Source organism: Equus asinus, chromosome 2 (genome assembly GCF_041296235.1).
Source record: "Equus asinus isolate D_3611 breed Donkey chromosome 2, EquAss-T2T_v2, whole genome shotgun sequence".
Classification (NCBI taxonomy): domain Eukaryota; kingdom Metazoa; phylum Chordata; class Mammalia; order Perissodactyla; family Equidae; genus Equus; species Equus asinus.
The window spans coordinates 27,167,438-27,188,328 of record NC_091791.1 but is presented as its reverse complement, the minus strand read 5'-3'; the positions used below and the strand labels follow the sequence as shown (position 1 = coordinate 27,188,328).

General features: G+C 41.2%; 1 protein-coding gene and 1 non-coding gene across 19 annotated transcripts in view; one reads left to right on the top strand and one right to left on the bottom strand.

The window, feature by feature from the left end:
• The window catches only part of NT5C2 (5'-nucleotidase, cytosolic II), a 148,597-nt gene that overhangs the window by 87,079 nt on the left and 40,627 nt on the right, over positions 1-20,891 (bottom strand). For 5 of the 18 annotated variants that reach the window (XM_070484002.1, XM_070484003.1, XM_070484062.1 and 2 more), the window contains exon 1: positions 10,118-10,189. The exons of 5 other annotated variants lie outside the window; for them this stretch is intronic. The gene's annotated coding sequence lies outside the window, so the exon portion shown is untranslated. Of the gene's footprint in view, positions 1-10,117; positions 10,240-20,891 lie in introns of those variants that run through there. 8 more of the 18 variants (XM_070483953.1, XM_070483975.1, XM_070483962.1 and 5 more) reach the window with 5 other exon arrangements.
• LOC106838243 (uncharacterized) overlaps positions 19,719-20,891 on the top strand; it is a 51,767-nt gene continuing 50,594 nt past the window's right edge. Inside the window, exon 1 of the transcript XR_011494074.1 lies at positions 19,719-19,858. This is a non-coding gene — a transcript (uncharacterized protein). The remainder of the gene's footprint in view (positions 19,859-20,891) is intronic.

Here is a 20,891-nt window from a genome sequence, read left to right as displayed (position 1 = left end):
GCACTAACATCTCCCTCCCCCAAAGGAAAGGAAATCAGCTGCCCCAACAGCTCCAGGTAACTGCTGAAAACAGGAAGCAAAGAGTAACTGAAACCACTAAGAAAAGCCTCCTTAGCAATCTGCAGCCTAGTGAGCAAAGTCATTTTAAACGTCTGTTTCAGGTCTTGTCAGTAATTCACCTGGAAAGAAGTGAGTGGCACTTACATAGAATACGTAGCACAGGTCTATCAGGCAAACTGTTTAATACACGTGGCAGTTTCAATCAAATGTTCATTTTTCAAGGAAATAAGTGTGTCAATATAGATAACAGGGTAATGATAATAGTAAGTAAATATGTACATTCAGTGTTTTACTAAACTTCATTGGAATTTATTTTGTGTTTGAAATACAAAAGTTGGAATTTATACGTTTTATAATCAACCATTCTCATTCTAAGAACACTGAACACTGCCCTGAAACCTGAATGGAATGGATAATGTTGAACAGTTTCTTCAAGTTTTCTCACCAGCCTGAAATTTATTTTAATCTTCATAAATACAACTTTAATTGCATATTACACATATTAAACTAGTTTATTTTATAGAAAAAGAAAAGTTAAAGCTATATCCTTTTATCTGTATGCCTGCTATCATACAAAGCAGGCACATTTTACACACAGCCTTTGAAAACCCTAATCCTTGATAGATGAGCAAGTAAAACCAATGAAGTATAGTGGTAAGTCAGTTGGTTTCATCATTATGTTGCAGTCAAGAGTCCCCTCTATAACACGACCACAAACCAACTTACTTACAAATACATTCCCTGGAAAACAAGGGAAGTCAGATCCAAGTTTAGATTAATTCTCCTACTAATACCACTAACAATCTAAATCACAATATTTGTAGTTAACAGGGTCACCTCTAACTCAAAGAACAGCACTCTGAAATAAACCATAGCTTTGAAGGTATTTTTGTAAACTGTGCTCCTTCTAATCATAAAAGTAATACATGGAAAGATATAATCACAAAATATTTTAAGATGAAGGAATGACAATTTTTCCCAAAAAGGAAGACTCCTTAAAACTGTGTTGCGTGTAAACTGTGTTAAATGTTTCACTGCCTCTTATCTTTTAAACAGCTCATGATGAACAGTTTTTTGTTCATTTTTCATTTCATTATTTTCATTTAGAGGTCTTTATATCATTTGCCCCAAGTTGTACCATATATTCCTATAAAAGGCCAACATTCATAGTTTGCACACACATGTTTGCAGAAGACTAACAAATTCCATGTAGTAAAATCACACTTACCTACCCACTGGGACTTATCATTTGCTATCCTCTTACCCTGCTTTCTTTTTCTTTTTCTTTTTTGCACATTAACACTTCCAGACATAATATATTTGTCAGTTTGCATACTGTCAGTTCCTGTCTCTAAAACGTAAGTTCCATGAGGATGAAACTTGTTTTGTATTGCTGCTGTTTTCCCAGTTCCTTGAACATTAGACCTACCTGATACATAGAGACAGAAATAGATGAATGCCTAAACCTCTCCACTTCTACGCTTTTCAGAGGATAATTCTTGCGTAAGCCTCAAAGTGCAAGAATACTGCACAGTTCCTCCTTTTAATGCTCTAAATGAATCTCTGTGAAATCTACTCTTGGTTCAAAAACATGTAAGATTCTTGGTTTGATTAAGGTAATATTTTGCTAACATTTTGACATCAGGCCTTGGAACAGAAGGTTCCTTGTTCTCTGACAGGAAATAAAACTGAGGAGATCTTGTCAAGTGAGAAATGCAGTACCTGCTGCCTTGACAACATGATTTTCTTCTTCAAGCAACAACATGCTCCAATCTCTAGTTTGAAACCGTAACCAGAAAATATAATTTATTTCATATGTTCCTGAAGTGTCAAAAATATACCAAAGACTTGAATTTTGTTATGTTCTCCTGAACATTCTACTGCTGCTACTCCTAGAATTCCATTACCTCTGCCATATCACACAGAACACTATATATTTGTTCCACATCAGCATAGGAAGGTTGCTTCTAACTGAATGTTTTGAGTAATACCAGACCAACAATAACAGTAATTGACATGAACAAGAGAGCATGTAAAAAACAAAACAAAACATTTTAAATGACTGAGCTTGAGGATATGTAGCATGCAATCTATTTCTTCAAAACATTACTATAATTAACTAAGGTCTTTCAAAAGCATAAAGGTAACAGAGCTGAACAGTTTTTACATTCAGTAAAAATATATATAATACTTTGCGCCTTTAGTAATGATTCTTGAATATTCTCTCAAAAAGCAGGTAAAAAATTCTGCTTTATTTCAAAAAGTCATTCTCCTACCAATGAGCTCCTTCGGACTCGCCATTCAACTTTACTTTACCTGCTATTTTTCCTCTTACAAAACAGTAAAGAAATAAAAATCAGAAAGGCAGAAATAATCACGACAATATTTCCACCTTTTTGTATATAAATTCACATTTATGGCTTGGTTCATTTATTTGGTAAAAATTCAGAAATGGGCATAAGTTCAATGCCTTAATAATGCTAACATAATAATAGCTAACATTTACTGTGTCCTCACTTTTTTTTCATGTATTATTCTAAGCACTATACATATTTTGCCTAATTGACTTCTCACAACCACCGTATGAGTTAGGTACTATTATCTTCATTATACAAAGAAGAAAACTACATAGAGCAGTTAAATAATTTGACCAAGGCCATAGAATTATACTTGTGGTGAAGAGTGAAGATTCCGGAGCCACAGTCTCTGAGTTCAAAACCAGGCTCCTACACTAATTAGCTCTATGACTGAGCAAATTATACAATCACTTCAGTTTCTTCTACATCAAAATGCAGAGTTGGAACAAAGATTCAATGCATTAACAAGGGCAAGGTGCTAAGAACAGTGACCAACACACAGTGCTTAATAAATTATTTATAATGCTAGATCCCATAATATTTAATACTTGTGGCCTCTACACAATGTAGTACTTTATGTATGGAGGAATGTTATAATAGGTCTCTACTTCCCGAATCAAAACTTCAGAGCGCCCAAAGGCTAGACAATTTCACACATTTTTTCATGTCAGTCTAAGTATCCTAAATGTAATCTACTATCTGTAGGTTTGTTTCTTTTTCCCTGAAAGCTCTTAGTTCCACATAGAATCATCTCATTAAACCTACTGCAAAAGTAAGTAATTCAGGCTAAAAATATGGGATTTCTGACTTCAGATTTGTGAAAGATTCCAAAGTTTATTCTCTAAGTTACACCTTAGTCTTATTTACGGCATGATACCAATTAAATTTCTATAGATACATCTTAAAATTCTTACAATTCTGATACAGAATGTTTGAGCTATTCCAACCTATACATTTTTAGCTTGTTTACTTAGCAGCTCTAAAATTTAAACCAGATAGAGATATACAAATGCCTAACTAGATTCTAAGAGGAATAATTTTTTTAAAAGTTCACAAAATGTTTTTTAAGGATAACTAGTCAAATACATGTAATACTCATCTTTTCAGGCAAATTACTTCAGACAAAATACTGCAGAGTAATGCAAATCTGTGTTGTAAAACATTTAGACTATAATGGATAACTCACGATTTTCACTTTCTACAATGTCCTGACCCAAATTTAGAGCATAACAAAACCTGTCCTGTCCTTAGGAATTTACAGAGAGTAATTTCATGACAAACACAGTGGTAGAAAAAGAATGTGTAACACAAATGCTAATTAAACACCATATTAAAAGTAGACTAGGCAGAAAGAATCAGCAGCATCTATAAACCTAAATATGAAAAGCAAAATCATACAACTTTTAGAAGAAAACAGAGATGAAGAGCCTTATGACATCAAGGTAGGGAAAGCTTTCTTAGATAAAAGACAACACAAATCATAAAAGAAAAGACAGACAAATTTGACTATGTTAAAATTTAAAGGGCCGGGCCCTTGGCCAAGTGGTTAAATTCGCAAGCTCCGCTTCCGCGCCCCAGGGTTTCGCCAGTTCAGATCCTGGGCTCGGACATGGCACCACTCGTCAGGCCACGCTGAGGCAGCATCCCACATGCCACAGCTAGAAGGACCCACAACTAGAATATACAACTATGTACCAGGGGGCTTTGGGGAGAAAAAAGAAAAATAAAACCTTTAAAAAAAAAATTTCATGAGGCCGGCCTGGTGGCGCAGCAGTTAAGTGCACACTTTCCGTTTCTCAAGGCCCAGGGTTCACCAGTTCGGATCCCAGGTGCAGACATGGCACCACTTGGCAAGCCATGCTGTGCTAGGCATCCCACATATAAAGTAGAGGAAGATGGGCATGGATGGTAGCTCAGGGCCAGTCTTCCTTAGCAAAAAGAGGAGGACTGGCAGTAGTTAGCTCAGGGGTAATCTTCCTCAAAAAAAAAAGAAAGAAAGAAAAAAAACCTTAGAGCTTATTCCTGCCAAAAACATTTAATCTGAATCTAAACATAAGGCAATGATCAGACAAATCCAAATTGAGGGACATTCTGCAAAACAACTAACTGGACTCTTCAAATATATCAATATTTTGAAAACAAACAAAAAGCTGGGGACCTGTTGTGGATTAAAAGTAATTAAAGGGACATGGCAACTAAATGCAATGCATGATCATTGACTAGATGCTGGACCAGGAGTGGGGCTGAAGAATAGCTACAGAGATCACTATTGGGACAACTGAGAAATTTTTTTTTCCCCTGAGGAAGATTAGCTCTGAGCTAACATCTGCCAATCCTCTTCTTTTTTCTGAGGAAGACTGGCCCTGAGCTAACATCCGTGCCCATCTTCCTCTACTTTATATGTGGGATGCCTAGCACAGCATGGCTTGCCAAGCAGTGCCATTCCGCACCCAGGATCTGAAACAGTGAACCCGGGCCGCCGAGAAGCAGAACGTGTGCACTTTCCGCTCCGCCACCGGGCTGGCCCCAAGAAATTTTTAATATGCACTGGATATTAGACAATATTGTTACATCAAGGTCAAATTTGATAACTGTATTGTAACTTTGTAGGACACCCATGCTTTTAGGATATTCAAATAGATCTTTTGAGGGGTGAAGCGTCTTGATGTCTGCAACTTACTTTTAAATGGTTCAGGAAAAAAATGTACACAGGAAAGACAAAGTAAATGTGGCAAATGTTAACAATGGGTGAATCCAGGTGAAAGGTGTAAGTGTATTCGTTTAACTACCACTGCACTTTTCTGTAAAATTGAAATTTTTCAAATAAAAAATTGGAATAAAAATGTAAAACTTCTGCATAACAAAGAGAGAAACTAAACACTGAGAAGAATTTGGCAACATCATAACTGAGAGAGGATTATTATAAATTATAAAGAGAGCTACAAACTAATGATGGAAAAGCAAATAAGCCAACAGAAAAAAGAATTAAAGATATAAACAGCAATTTACAGAAAAGGAAACCTTACAATAAATGGATGTAAAGAAGCTCAAGCTCACTTACAATCAGAGAAAAGCAAGTTAAAATGAAATTTAATTTCATTTTAAAATTTAAAAGTCTGATAATATCAATGTTTGTAAGGCTGTGGCAAAACAGAAACTCTCACAACCTACTGATGGGTATTTTGTATTTAGTTTTTTGGAAAATAATTTGGCATTATCTAATAAAGTTGAAGATCCTTACACCCTACAACCTAAGAATTCCCTAGGCTTAGAATTCTCTCTCACACATGTAAATAAGGTGACACATCCAAGAATGTTTATTACAGCACTATTAATAATAGCAAAAAAAGTCAGAAACATCTAAATATCCATACACAAACTGGTTTATTCATATAATGCAATACTATAGAGCAATGAAAATGAATGAACTAAGGACATATCTACCAACATGGATATCCAGCAAAAATAATGTTGAACAAAAACTCAAGTTGCAGAATCATACGTATATTAAAAAAGCATATCTGCACGTTTATGGATATATACATATTACTAAAAATATAATGGGAATGATAACTAGTGAATTCGTGACTGTGTTTACCTCTAGAAGAGGACAATAGGACCAGCAAGGATTCATACAAGACTCAACTACATGTGTAATTTTATCCCTTTAAAAAATATATATTGAAAAGACAGACCACAAAATTAGAAAATGGAAAAAAAACACCACACCAAGTAAATATGATTGTCTATGATTAGATGATCATTACATTATTTTCTGTATGTTTGAAATATTTCATATTTTAAAATAAACTTAAGTTAAAATAGCAAAGAAACCCCATTAAACTGAACCAAGGAGCTTTTATTTATTTATTTTTTTGAAGAAGATTAGCCCTGAGCTAACATCTGCTGCCAATCCTCCTCTTTTTGCTGAGGAAGACTGGCCCTGAGCTAACATCCACACCCATCTTTCTCTACTTTATATGTGGGACGCCTACCATAGCATGGCTTGCCAAGCAGTGCCATGTCCACCACACCCAGGTTCTGAACTGGCGAACCCCGGGCCACCGAAGCAGAACGTGCAACCTTAACTGCTGCGCCACCTGGCCAGCCCCCCAAGGAACTTTTAAAAACATATACTCCACTGGACATTTGAAACGGAAACATACTAACACCTAGCAAACTTACTGTTATATATTTTTTAGCCATTAAACTTCAGGCACCAGATTTCAGTCTTCTCTTTCCAAGCAGACCCTGACATAGCAGGCTTTTTCATCTCACACTCTTGATAATGCTTCCCAACAGAGAGAGACACATAAAAGGTAGGAACAAATAGTTCAACACTCTCCAAGTCAATTCAAGCCTTCGAGATTCTGTATTCTGCCTAAAGAGGGGGCAGTTTTGCTCCTCTGCTGGCAATTTTGCTATTTTTATTCGTTTGCTGCTAAAGTTGTTTTCCATTTAAAAAAAAAAAAGCCACTGCAAACTTCGGTAACCAATCACAGAACACAGTCAAATTTCACATGGTAGGGGCTGGCCTGGTGGAGTAGCGGTTACGTTGACGTGCTCCGCTTTGGCGGCCAGGGCTTTGCAGGTTCGGATCCCAGGCATGGACCTAGCACCACTCATCAGGCCACACTGTGATGGCATCCCACATAAAATAGAGGAAGAGTGGCACAGATGTTAGCTCAGCAACAATCCTCCTCACACACACACACAAAATTTCAAATGGTAAAAGGTCGTAAGATTTACTGTGTCAAATGACAAGGACCTTAGCACTCCATAACAATTTGCTATCAACTTCTTTAAAGTAGATAATTTTTCAGGTCTGAACCTAAGAAACAAATAAAACAAATGCCAACTAATCAAAAAGAAAGTTATCTTACTTCATTAATTCTGTTGTATCTGCAAGAAATCCATGTAACATATCCTGTAAACAGTTTACGAGAATTACTCTCTCCAGTTTTATCTCATATAATTGTTCCACCAAACCCTTTGTCTTAGTGAGAGCAATCTATTCATTAGACCCTCAATATATCCACTTTCAAATCTTCTCCCTACTCTCGTGTCACTTTCTCTGTTTTCCCTGATCCAACCAACATACAGTAATCTCTCCACTCTGAACAGAGAGCAGTAATAGCTAACATTTACAGAGAATTTAATGTATGTCAGTACTGCTTCAATAGAATTATCCCATTTAATCCACACAACCTTGTGAAATTTGTTCTATTTTTCCCTGTTTCATGGTGAGTGAAACTGAGTGAGACTCTCTATGGTTAAGTTCTCCAAGGCTGCGTGGGTGGTAACCAGCAAGCCAGGTCTCAAACCCAGACTCCAAAACCTAGGCCCTTAAATATATGTGATGCTTCCTCCCAGCTCAAAGAACTGACTGCCTTTACTGCTCACATGTCACTTAACATATGCCCTGTGATATTTAACATTCTGTGTTTGTAGATGTTGGCTAAGCAGCTCAAAATACTATATTCATTCAACAAAAATTTAGTGAGAGCCTGTATACCAGGCATTGTTGACTACTGAGCATAAAAGCACGTTGCAGCATCTTTACAAATGAAAAGTAGATGAATTCTCTAGATATACGAACATTCCAGAAATGCAGTTAATTGCAAAACCAGAAACAATATGTAGCGCTGGCCCAGTGGTACAGCAATTAAGTTCACACACACTGCTTCGGTGGCCTGGGGTTTGCCAGTTCGGATCCCAGGTGTGGACCTACACATGGCTTATCAAGCCCATGCTGTGGCAGGCATCCCACATATAAAGTAGAGGAAGATGGGCACCGATGTTAGCTCAGGGCTAATTTTCCTCAAAAAGTATATATATACATGTACACAGCAATTATAACTACATAAAAATTATGTTCAGATAAGAACTGGAAAAGAGTATAGTCATAAATACGATTAAGTTGGGGTTTGTTTTTTGGGTTTTTTTTTTACTATTTCACTAACAAGCTTTTTGATGAGAGTTAAGCAATAAAAAATGTATTTTTAATAAAACACGTTTTGAGTGCTCCTTTCTTTCCCTATAAAACACCAAAAACAGTCTAGAGACAGATGAATGGACATCCCTCCTAACAATCCACTGTAATTCAGCTTCCTTTAGGAAGACACACCTGATGTCACCAGTAATGCTTGCAGATACCATTAGTAAATACCTATAAATCTTCCTAAAATTATAAACTTTTGGAAACTTGTAACTGATTGCAAATTTTCATACAATGGAATCAAATCTTAGAACTGAATGAAACCTTGAAGAACTCCTTCAGCCCTTTCATTTTACAGATTAGTTGATTACTAAATTCTAAAAAATCTAAATTTTAGATTAATGACAGCAATGCGGCAACCTATACTGTTGAAATGTAGCGGCTTATACTGCAACAGAAGTGCATTTCAGAAATAAAGTCTGTGTGTGTTAGCATCAGCCCAGCATGTGGAGTTCTAATTACTAACTAAGCTGTGTCTTCTTGAACTTAACCTCTTCAGGCCTGGATGTCCTTATATGGATAAATCCTAACCATTGTTGCAAAGTGTCGTGGTAAATATTTTAAAAAGACCTCAATAACATCCAGTTTCCATGGTTTCGACATTCTCCCTTTCACATAACAGTGAGCAGAGTTTGCATCCACCGCTTCAAGAGGCAAAACGAACAGCGTGTAGACATTACGAAAGAGCTACGGTTCAACCAAGAAGAAGCTGCCCGCACCCGGCCGCGCAGATGCGCGCGCACAGCACCCTAGATGACCGGTCACTGCAGAGCACTGTCGTCTACAAGACATCCCGCAAACACATCGCGCGGGAAGACAAGAAACCTGACACCAAGCTCTACCACTGCTTTCAAGAGCTGAGGCCCACCGAAGTCAAACCCCTCAAACGTTAAGCTCACAACTAACGGCTCAGGCCTCAAATGTGCATCTCACTCTCGGCTCTCCCTGGCCCGAGGGGTCCCGAGGAAAAGGAAAGGACTAGACTGCCAGCGGACAGCTCACCCCTGACTTGGGAGCCGTTTGGAAATGGCCAGCATGTTTTTTGAGGAGGCTTGCAATTTGATGTGAGCTTTCCAGGAAATGCTGCAAACGACAAAACTGACAAGTGAACTATCAAGTTGGCAGTTTCTGGCGGTTCCTGCTCAAACGCTGTCACCGTCTCATCCTACCACCGCGGCCCGCTAGCTCCCCGCGGGGGACCGGGGACGCGCAGGGGGTGAGGGGCCCCGGGTGCAGACCGGAGGAAGCCCGGCGTCGGCCGGAAGAAACACGCAGAACTGAGTAAAGGGGTGTCTGCCCGAGCGGGGTGGGGGCCGCCCCGGCGTTAAGAGAAAGGCGGGCGACGGGCGGGTCCCGGCGAGGCTGGCTCGGCGGAGGCGAAGGGCCGCGCTCCGAGGAGGCGGCGCGTCCCGGCAAGCAGACGGAGGGGAAACAATGGCGCGGCCGTGACGTGAGGCCGAGGGCGTCGCCGCGGCGCGGAACGAGGGGCTGCTCCGAGGCGGGGGCGACCTGGGGCTGAGGGGCGTGCGGGGACGCGGGCGCGCAGGCGGGCGCCAGAACGGAGAGGGGCCTGAGGGGCGCGGCAGCCGGGCTGGGGAGCGGGGACAGGCGGCGGCCCCCGCCCCGGTCGCGCGCTCGGCCGCGCACCCCCTCACCCGCCCGCTCGCTCCTTCCCCCCGCCCGCGGGCCCCGCCGCACTCACCGGGCCCGCCGCTCGGCAGCAATCCCAGCGCGCAACTGCCGCAGCCGCCGGGGCGCGCGCCCGCCCCGCCCCACCGCCCCGGCACCGCCCCCAGCTCACGCCCGCTCAGGGATCGGCGCGCTGTTCCGTCCCCCGGCTCCGCCGCAGAAGCCGGCTGCCGCGACGCTCCCTGGCCGCGCGCTCCAGGGCAGCTGCGATGCGGGCCTACTCCTCGGTCCCTCGCGCGGGTCTGGGGATCTCCAAACAAGAGAACATCGATTGTTGCCCAGCTGTGGGATGACGCACGTTGAGGACCCTTCCACGTCCTTTAGGTCTCCATCCCTTGACTTTCTGCCCGGGCTCCCCTGCGAGGCCCCAGACTACTTCACCACGTTTTGCTTCTCCGCCTACACTCCAACGCTTTGCCTTGGGGGGGGGGGGGGGGGGCATCCTTTTTCCCGGTCACAGAATCTTCTAGTAGAACGGACCTCACAGCCCTCGTGGTCCAGACCCCCAAACCACGAATGAAAGCCATTGATGACTAAAAGTACCAGCTTTGGAATTTGTCAGAACGGGTTCGAATCCCAGTTCGCCACTTACAAATTGTGTGACATTGGGCGGGTTACCTGACCTCATTATACCCCATTCCTACCCTACAGAGTGTTGACAGGATGAAATATGATAACAGGGGGAAGGTCCTCAGCACAGCCTTGGCACATAGCACTCAGTAAATGTTAGTTACTATATCGAACCCCCAGCCGCACCACCACCACCACCATCACCATCACTTCCTGTCTATTTCCGGAGCAATGCGTTCCTTGGTCTCAGCAGCTCTGACCAGTTACAAAGTGTTTCTGAAGCTTCCACCCTCTGGCCCAAGTCCTATCCCTTGGAGCCTCAGGGAACAAATAGGTCTAATCTCTCTTCCACCTTCTACTTTTCAGATACTTGTAGACTTCTGCCCAAGGTCTTCTCTTACTCAAGACCAGTATCTCCCATTCCTTCCATTGTTCCTCCTTTGCCCTGGTTTTGAAGGTCTTTATCCTCATTCTCCTCAAGCATCTAGTTGGTTAGATTGTGGCTTCTTTAGAGTATGTCACCCAAGACTGAAGCAAATGTTTCTGTTTCATCAGAGCAAAGCAGGACTGTAGCTTCCTCCGTATAGGACTTATTGCCTTGCTTTCATGCAATAAGGTTCTTGGCACCTGCACTATTGATTCATGGAGCTTGCAGTCAACTCAAATCTCCAAGACTTTTTAATAAGTGCTCTGTAGAGCATTTGTACTGTGTCCTGTTTTTGAGCCAACTTCAGTTCAGGTCAGCAGAAGACAGGCCATGGGCCTCTCACGTACTAGATTTTTCAGGATATGTGGAAAAAAAGGAATAGGAGTTGGAAGTTAATCTAACATGACCTTTTAACCAATCACATTTGGGAAAAGGCCAAGGTTTGTTTCTAAAGACCATAGCACTGAGCAACTTTCATATATAATATATATGCACACAATGTGATCTCAACTGAGCACAAAAATGTGCATGTACACACGAAAGACTAGAAGGAAATATGTAATTCAGTATGTTAATATTGGTTTTCTCTCAGTGACAAGACTTGGGGTGGATTCTTTTCTTCTTTAAACTTTTCCATAAATTTCCCAGTGTTTCCACCTTGTTTACTTTTATAATCATGAACTTTGTTTCAAAAAAATAATTTAAAAAATCAGAGCGATAGAACAACTTAAATTAAAAATGGGAAACAAAGTTAAGAGATAGACTAGGAGAAAACATTTGTAATATACAAAACAAAGGATTTGTATCTGGAACATATAAAGGACTCAACAAATCAATGAGAAAAAAAAATCCACTAGATTTTCCACTAGAAAGATAGGCAAAGAATATAAACAGACAGTTCACAGAAAAGGATATACAAATTGCCAATAAACACACAAAGGATGCCTGACTTCAGTATTAACCAGGGAAATGGAAATTAAAACCGAGATTGGCAACAATTTTCAAGCTTCATAGTATCAAAGACTGTAAATTGGCACAGTCACTTTAGAGGGCAATTGGACAACACCTATTAAATGCGTGTCTCAGCAATGCCACTTCTAGTTATCTACCATAATTCCACGTGCATATAGAGGTATATACAAGGTTAATTACTACAATATTGCTAACAAAGAAAATCTAGAATCAGCCCAAATGCCCACCAATAGGGAAATGGCTAAATAAAATGTAGAATACTCATATAATAGAATTCTGTGGAGAATTCAAAAGAAGTGACCTTGATCAAATGTTAATATAGATCTATCTCAAAATCATGTTGAATGAAACTTACAAATTGTAGCATAATATATAGTATTGATATTTTTAAAAAATTCTTCCCCAAAATGCCTAACTTCAGTCTAACCATGAAAAATCCTCAGACAACCCAAATTGAGGGATATTCTACAAAATACCTAACCTGGACTTCAAAAGTGTCAAGGTCTTGAAAGCCCAGGAAAGTCTGAGAACCGTCACAGATGAGAGGAGACTAAGGAGACAAGACAGCTAAATACAGTGTGGGATCCTGGTTGTGATCCTGGAACAGAAAAAGCACATTAGTGGAAAAACTGGTAAAGTTCTAATAAAGTCTATAGTTTAGTTAATAGTTTTGTACCAATGTTCCTTTTTTAGTTTTGATTATTGAACCAGGGTTGTATAAGCTGTCAACATTAGGAGAGGCTGCATGAAGAATATACTGAAACTTTCTGTACTATCTTTGCAACTCTTCTGTAAATCTAAAATTATTAAAAATAAAAAGTTAAAACAAAACACAGACATAAATACCATTTTTTCCTATCATCACTGCTATAATGTTTGTGTCCCATCTAAATTCCTATGTTGAAACCTAATCCCCAGTGTGATGGTATTTGGAGGTTGGGCCTTTGGGAGGTGATGATGTCATGAGGGCAGAGCCCTCATAAATGGAATTAGTGCCCTGTAAAAGAGACCCCAGAGAGCATCCTAGCCCTTTCCACCCTGTGAGGACACAGCAAGAAGACGGCTGTCTCTGAACCAGGAAGCAGGCCCTCACCTGACACCTAATCTGCTGGTGCTTTGCTCTTGGACTTCCCAGCCTCTAGAACTATGAGAAGTAAATTCCTGTTGTTTATAGGCCACCCAGTCTACGGGATTCTGTTATGGCAGCCCAAACTAAGACAATCACACATTAAGTTCATAAAAGATTTTTTAAACAGATTATAAGGTTACACACCAACTCATATAAAAGATTATCTCTAAAGGTAGGGGGTAATGTTTGATTACCCATTGTGAGATTACCAATGTGAGATTGGGGATAATGTTTAAAGGGAGTATTAGCTTTGGTTTTAATGTTTTAAAAGATAAATGTATTCATGTATTGCTTTTATAACCAAAAATTATTTTTTAAAAATGCAAAAGAAAGCACAAGGATAGGACATTTGGCCTCATGACTTTCAGGGGTAAGACAAGCCATGCCTGCTATGAAACAAGCTTATAAGAGAGGGTTGGGGAGCCTGAGGAAGCAATGAGGGGCCACGAGGGGCTTGCTTGGGGTCTCTAACTTCACACTGGCTGAACGGCCTGGCACTGCGTGGCAAGAGAGGCCACCGTGGCCTTGGCTGGCCTCTCACCAGACTTCCTGCCCAACCCCCCACATGGCTGTTCTACTCCTATGATCAACACTATTTTCCCCAGAACTCCGTAAACTCTGCATCACCCAGAATGTGAGCAGCATTCACAGGTCACTCATCAGTTTTCTGCCTCTTGGCAGCAGCTCTCAGAAAAATGAAAGCATTTCTCAACACCCTGGCCTGGGGCCTAGAAATAGCCTTCTGCTGCCCAGAAATCTTTCTCCAGGAAGTGTTCGGTCTGAGTTCCAATCAGCCCCCTCAGAGGTCCCCTCTCTTTTTCATCCTTCTTTCTCTAACAGCATAGGGTCAGCACTGACTGTGATAAGAGCCCAGTACAGGCACTATGCGAGGAGACAGTTAAGCAGAGAACATTTCATCTAGGTAAAAACATCTAGTCAAATTTGAGAGACAGGATATCCATGAAAGACTCTGGAGCATCTACGTCTCTTCAAAATTATGCATTGAGGGCCCGCCCGGTGACGCAGCGGTTAAGTGCACACGTTCCTCTTCGGCAGCCCAAGGTTTGCTGGTTTGGATCCCGGGTATGGACATGGCACCACTTGGCAAGCCATGCTGTGGTAGGTGTCCTATATATAAAGTAGAGGAGGATGGGCACGGATGTTAGCTCAGGGCCAGTCTTCCTCTGCAAAAAGAGGAGGATTGGCAGCAGATGTTAGCTCAGGGCTAATCTTCCTAAAAAACAAAAAAATTATGCATTGAGCTCCTACCATGTGCCTAACACTGATCAATAGAAAGATGAGTTTCTGCCCTCCTGGAGGTTTCTGACCACTTGGGAAGATGGGCTTTAAATACACAAATAATTATTTTACCACAATTTGGGTAACTGCTGTGCAGGAAAAGTAAAAGATGCTATGAGGGAGAACAAAATAGGCGCTGGGTTTGCGGGTAGGGAGATGGTCAGGAAACACTTCCCTGAGAAAATAACATCTCAGCTGAGACCTGAAGGATGGGTAAGACTTAAGCAAAAAAGTGGGAGAGGGGCTTGCTTGAAGGAGTGGAGAATTCTGAACGAGGGACCAATAGGTACAAAGGCCCTAAAGTAGAGACGAGTTGTGTGTATCTGCAGAATGATCAGAAGCCTACAAAGAAAGAGAGAAAGTTGCAAAAAAATGGTCCCGGAAGGAGACAGGGCCAGACCTCGCAGGGCACTGTAGACCAGATAAACGATCTGGAGCCTTATCGTAAGTGCAATGGAGAGGGCATAGAGCAGAGGAATGGCCTGGATCACATCCACAGTTTAAATGAATGGAATGTAACCAACCAATCAATTGCCTCATACATTCAGGAAAACTAATTCATTTGAATCAAGCAAACATCTCCTAGTGCCTGTTGGAAACTTCCACTGGGTCTTTACTACATGAGAGAGACAAGACCTGCAACCTTTATCACAATCGTTCTATTTATTGAACACCTACCAGGTGGTAAATACTGGAGAGCCAAATTGATCCCCCACCCACACTTTAACCCAGAGTTGCTGAACATCTATTTAGGAAATTAGACACTTGAGTAAAACATGAAGGCAGGTCATTATAAGCCCCATCCCAGATTAGTGACCCCAAAGAGCTTCAGAGTTTCAGGAGGGATAGATTCCTGAGGAGACAGATGACTCAGAATCAAATACACAGAGACACTACTTCACACCTACTAGGATAGCTATAACTGAAAAAAAAAAAGTAAGATAAGTGTTGGCAAGGATGTAGAGAAATTGGAACCCTCCTGCATGCTAGTAGGAATATAAAATGGTGCAGCCTCTGTGGAAAAGTTTGGCAGTTCCTCAAAAAGCTAAACATAGAATTACCATATGACCCAGCAATTCTACTTTGGGGTATATACTCAAAAGAATTGAAAACAGAGACTCAAACAGATATTTGTATGCCAATGTTCATAGTAGCATTATTCACAGTAGCCAAAAGGTGGAAGCAACCCAAGCATCCATCAACATATGGATAAACAAAATATGGCATATCATACAATGGAATGTTAGAATTCAGCCATAAAAATGAATGAAGCTCTGGTATCTGCTACAACATGGATGAACCCTGAAAACATTATGCTAAGCAAAATAAGCCAGACACAAAAGGACAAATATTATATGATCCCACTTATGGGAAATATCTAAAATAGGCAAATTCATAGAGACAACAAGTAGACTGCAAATTACCAGGGGCTGTTGGGAGAGGAGAGGAAGAGAGAGTTATTGCTTAATGGGTACAGAGTTTCTGTTAGGGATGATGAAAAACTTTTGAAAATAGTGGTGATGGTTGCACAACACTGTGAATGTACTTAATGCCACATACACTTAAAATGGCAAATTTTACGTGATATATATTTTTACCACAGTAAAAAAAAAAATTCAAAAAACTTTTAAAAAAGGAATCAAATACATAAATAGGACCATTTCCTCCATGGTCACTGGGCTTCTTCCAAATTGCCACTTTTCAGTTCGTCATCTCTGTGGCCCTGCACATGCTATTTCCTCTGCCTGAAAAGCTCTTTTCAGTTTTTGGACTCTATTCATCCTTTAGGCCTTAGCTCAAATGTTACTCAGAGAGGCCTTCCCCCTCCCCCAACCCTGGTGTTTTCTTTCATGCTGTCCTGTACCTTCCCCTCTCTTCTCACGATTGCAATTAAATAAGTATTTGTGTGATTATGTCTTTAATATCTGCCTCCTCATTAGGCTGTAAGCTCTAGGAGGACAGAGACAGCGTCTGTCTTGTTCAATGAGGGGATATGGCACCTAGCCCAGGGTCTGGCATGCTGGGGATTTCATTTATATATTTTAATTAGTTATTTAATAACTAAATGAATGTGTGGTAGGATTGTGAGAGGATTTTATTTTAATGACTTTTACAATGCTCTAAGTTCGATTAAATTATTAAAACAACGAAAAAGACACGCACCCAGGCTCTCATTCTTACATCCCCGTGCTCTCGCTTGGGAAGCCATCAGCAGTCTTGTGGAGCAGGAACCTGAGCAAGACACCAGTACAATTTGTTTCCAGGTAGATCTGATATACTACTAACTGTTCCAACCTCGGTCTCTAAATGTCCATCTAAATAAACGATAAGTTGTTGGACTGAAAATGGAACACCTCTTCACTGTGGCACCAGAACTGCCAGTCTCCCGTTAAAGTGGTGCAAGCCCACCTGAGCATTTCTCACATTTCATTAAGCAGCATCCATATTAGAACTAAAGACTAAGGCATACTAATGTCAGAAAGAGAAACAGCACTTACTTGTCTATTCAGAAAGCCAATTCTCTGATGAGTTTGGGGAAGTTTAGGCTTTCTATCATTAGTCAGCGAAAGCACCTCCTGATTGAGTTTTCCCCATCTTGGCATTTCACGTCAACCTCAGTAAGCAATTTTCTGTGCTACAAGGAAGCTAACCAAATACATAATTGTTTTTGAGAAAAGAAATACAAATAGAAGCTAATTTAATGTATTTATATTCTGGCTGTGAATATTTGTGGGAAATGAAAGATGTGACAACACAGGAAGAAGCACACGACTCACTCACAACAGCTTTTATAGAAAGAAATTCCGTCCGACAGACCATTGATTCTCTCAGCCCACAATCCAGTCTTCTCTCTTTTTACTTCTTTGCATTTTACATATGAAATGCACAAACTGGGGAGTGCAAAGCACACCAGTGACCATAGACAGTAGGAGGCTTTTGATCACAAGTAAAAGCAAATCTAGTTAACACAGCCGTAAACAATCAGAAAGTCCAGAGGTACAGAAGACTCCAGGGTACATAATTCAGTCATCGGCATCGCCCTAAGGAACAGGTTTCAGCTCTCTGCCCCACAGCCTTCAGAGTGGCTTTCTTCCTAAAACAGGTCCCCCTCATGTTTGTAGGATGGCTACAAGTTTCCTTGTTCATGTCAACAAAAGACAGGGACACCTCTCCCCACCACCAACTCTAAGTCCTTCCCTTCAACCTAACTGGGATGAATTAGGACACAGCAGATACCCTGGACCAATAACCCTTGCCAAGGAAGGACCATACAGTGATTAATCAGATTTTGGTCCTTAGGGTGGGGGATGGGGAGGATATGTGAACAAAACTGGAATTTTTTTTTATTCTTCCTCCTAAAGCCCCCCAGTACATAGTTGTATATTCTTAGTAAGTACTTCTGGTTGTGCTAAACTGGGATTTTTGATAGGCAGAAAGAGTGGGGAACGGATGCTAGGTAGGCGGTCAAGAGTGTTCACTACAACTAGCAAACCAGAATCTGCCCAGACCTCAGGTTACAAGTAGTATTAGAGAAATACACACATTAGAGAATTAGAGAATTTCACACATCCACTAACCCACTTGTTTTTAACCTACGTAAGGGATAAGAACACGCTCTCATCAGCAACAATGGCTCATGACAGTAGCGATTCTCAGAAACATCAGGATGCCTATATTCTTGGTGGTGTGCTTTATCCTACTACAGTCCCACCTTCCTAGAGAGAGAATGGTATCTCTCAGTACTATCAGAGACTTGGGCCTGCCGCCTGCTTCAGTCCTCGTTCATGCTGACTCCTGTTTGGGTCCCACCCTAGTCCTTCCCAATTTGGGAAATTTACTTTGGGAGTCTGAAAGTATATTTTGGTATGACTAGTTCTGTGACATGTTAATTAGATATTCCTTGAAGAAAAAGTTCCATTCTTGCAGAAATCATGAAAGGCCTATTTAAACGCTTAGCACTCGCAAAACTTGGATATTTGTCATTATAAATTCCTGGGACAGCACATCCACTGTCTTTGTAAGGTGGGGCCTTTGTAAGCAAGAAAGTGGCTCTAGCTCTCAGAGCAAAGAGGTGAGGCCTCATCCAAGGATAGACAACAGAGGTTTGCAGAGGGATTTCTAACCGGGATGCATTTTCTTCAATCAATGGTTCTCAAACTTTACCAGGAATAAGAGTTGCCTGGGGAGCTTTCTAAAAAGCAGATTCCAGACCTTATCTCAATCTCTGGCCGTGTGGCCTTGAAATTTGGAATTTAAACAAACTCCCCAGGTAATTCTGATACGGGTGGTCCATGTGTTCTCTGACAATGCTAACTACCTCAGGCCTGCTTGTGACAATAATCACTGTTGCCATGGGAGCAGCCAACGTGAGCCACCTCCTGCTGCCTGCTGCCCAGGCAACAACTGACTTTTAGGGTCTCTTCCTTGTTTGCTAGCCCAAGGAGCCATCGTGAACAACAGTTTTCCAACACTGCAGAAACCATACAATTGATGGAAACAAACAAACTGACTCATGGTTACAGGATCAGGGATTACAAATTCCTCCATCACCTCACCTTCAGAGCATCAGTCTCTTAATCCCCTTTCCTGGCTCCACTTCAGAGGTCAGATACTAGCCCTCAATGACCGCATTTCATTGGCATGAATAGGGTGCAGTCCCGAGAGCCAGACAGTTTTCCAAGCCTGCCACAGGCTGAGGTCCTCCCTTACTTGGCATCTACAGCACTCTCGCAACAAGTGTCGTATTGGGTTAAAAGTAAGTAAATCTTCTCTCATTTGAGTGATGAATAGTTGAGTTTATTACTTTAACTTTCAGCAAACCCAAAAGAGTTCTTTGCGACTAATTTTTTGATCAGATACTAGCTGAAAGAAAATCCATAATAATAGAAGAGAAAATAGGTTAAGTACTAGGATCTGCATCTGATACCTTAGCAGGTGTGGTAAACAGAATAATGGCCTAATCCCCAGAACCTGTGACTATGCTACAGTGACTATGGCAAAGGAGAATTAAGGTAGCAGATGGAAGTAAGTTTGCTAATCAGTTGACCTTAAATAGGGAGAGTAGCCTGAATTTTCCACATGGATCCAATGTAATCACAAAGATCCTTAAATGTAGAAGGGGGAAGGACAAGAGTCAAGTGTCAGAGTGAGGCAATGTGAGAAAGACTTGACTGGCTGTTGCGAGCTATGAAGATGGGAGGGGGCCACGAGCCAAGGAATACCTGCAGCCTCTAGAAGCTGGAAAAGGCAAGAAGAGTGATTCTCCTCTAGAGCCTCCAGAAGGAACGCAGAAACAGCCTGTGACACGTTGATTTTAACCCCCTGAGACCCATTTCAGACTTCTGACCTCCAGAACTGTAAGATAATACATTTGTGTTGTTTTAAGCCACTAAGTTTGTGATAATTTGTTCATCAGCAATAGGAAACTAATACACAGGGGATTAGGAAAGAAGGCCAGAAACAGAGACAGATCAAACAAATGCGCGCCTCCCTGCTCAGTGCCATGCTCCTTTTCTCTAGTGGTGGTCCAGGGAAAACCCGCCATCCTATGAGTTTCCCAGAAGTGTTATCCTTGAACCAGGTAACCTGGTTCAGAAAACGTGCTGGATTAAAGAAAGAGATTATATTTTGATGAGCCACATTCACATACACTTCTTTTTTTGGTCCCTTCAATGAAGGTGTGTTTGTTTTTCCCTTTTTTTAATGAAGGATAACACATACATACATATATACAAAGAAATGTACAAATCATTTTTGCAAATTCAACACACCTATGTAACCACCTCCCAAATCAAGATATAAAATACAGGGGCCGGCCCTGTGGCCGAGTGGTTAAGTTGGCCCGCTTCACTTCAGCGGCCCAGGGTTTTGCCTGTTTGATTCCTGGGTGCGGACATGGCACTGCTCGTCAAGCTGTGCTGAGGCGGCATCCCACATGCCACAACCAGAAGGACCCACAATTAAAAATATACAACTACGTACTAGGGGACTTTGGGGAGAAAAAGGAAAAAAAAATCTTTAAAGATATATAATACAAATAGAAGCTTCAAAACTCACCTAATGCCCCTTCCCGGGCACTACTTCACCACCCACGGAAAATCACTACCCGACTGCCACTTCCATAGATACATTTTTGCCTGTTTCTGAACTTTACATAAACGGGCTCATACAGTATGCATGCCTTTGGGTCTTGCTTCTTTCACTTAATGTATTTGTAACAGGCATCCATATATAGCAATTGTTTGTCTATTTTCATTGCTCTATGGTTTTCCATTGTTTGAATATAACATAACATCCATTTTTTTTAAAAGGGAAAGTGTGGGTTAAGTTTCATCCTCTTCCAGGACTTCAGACTCTTTTTCTGCTTATAAGTAACTGTGAATCTCAAAG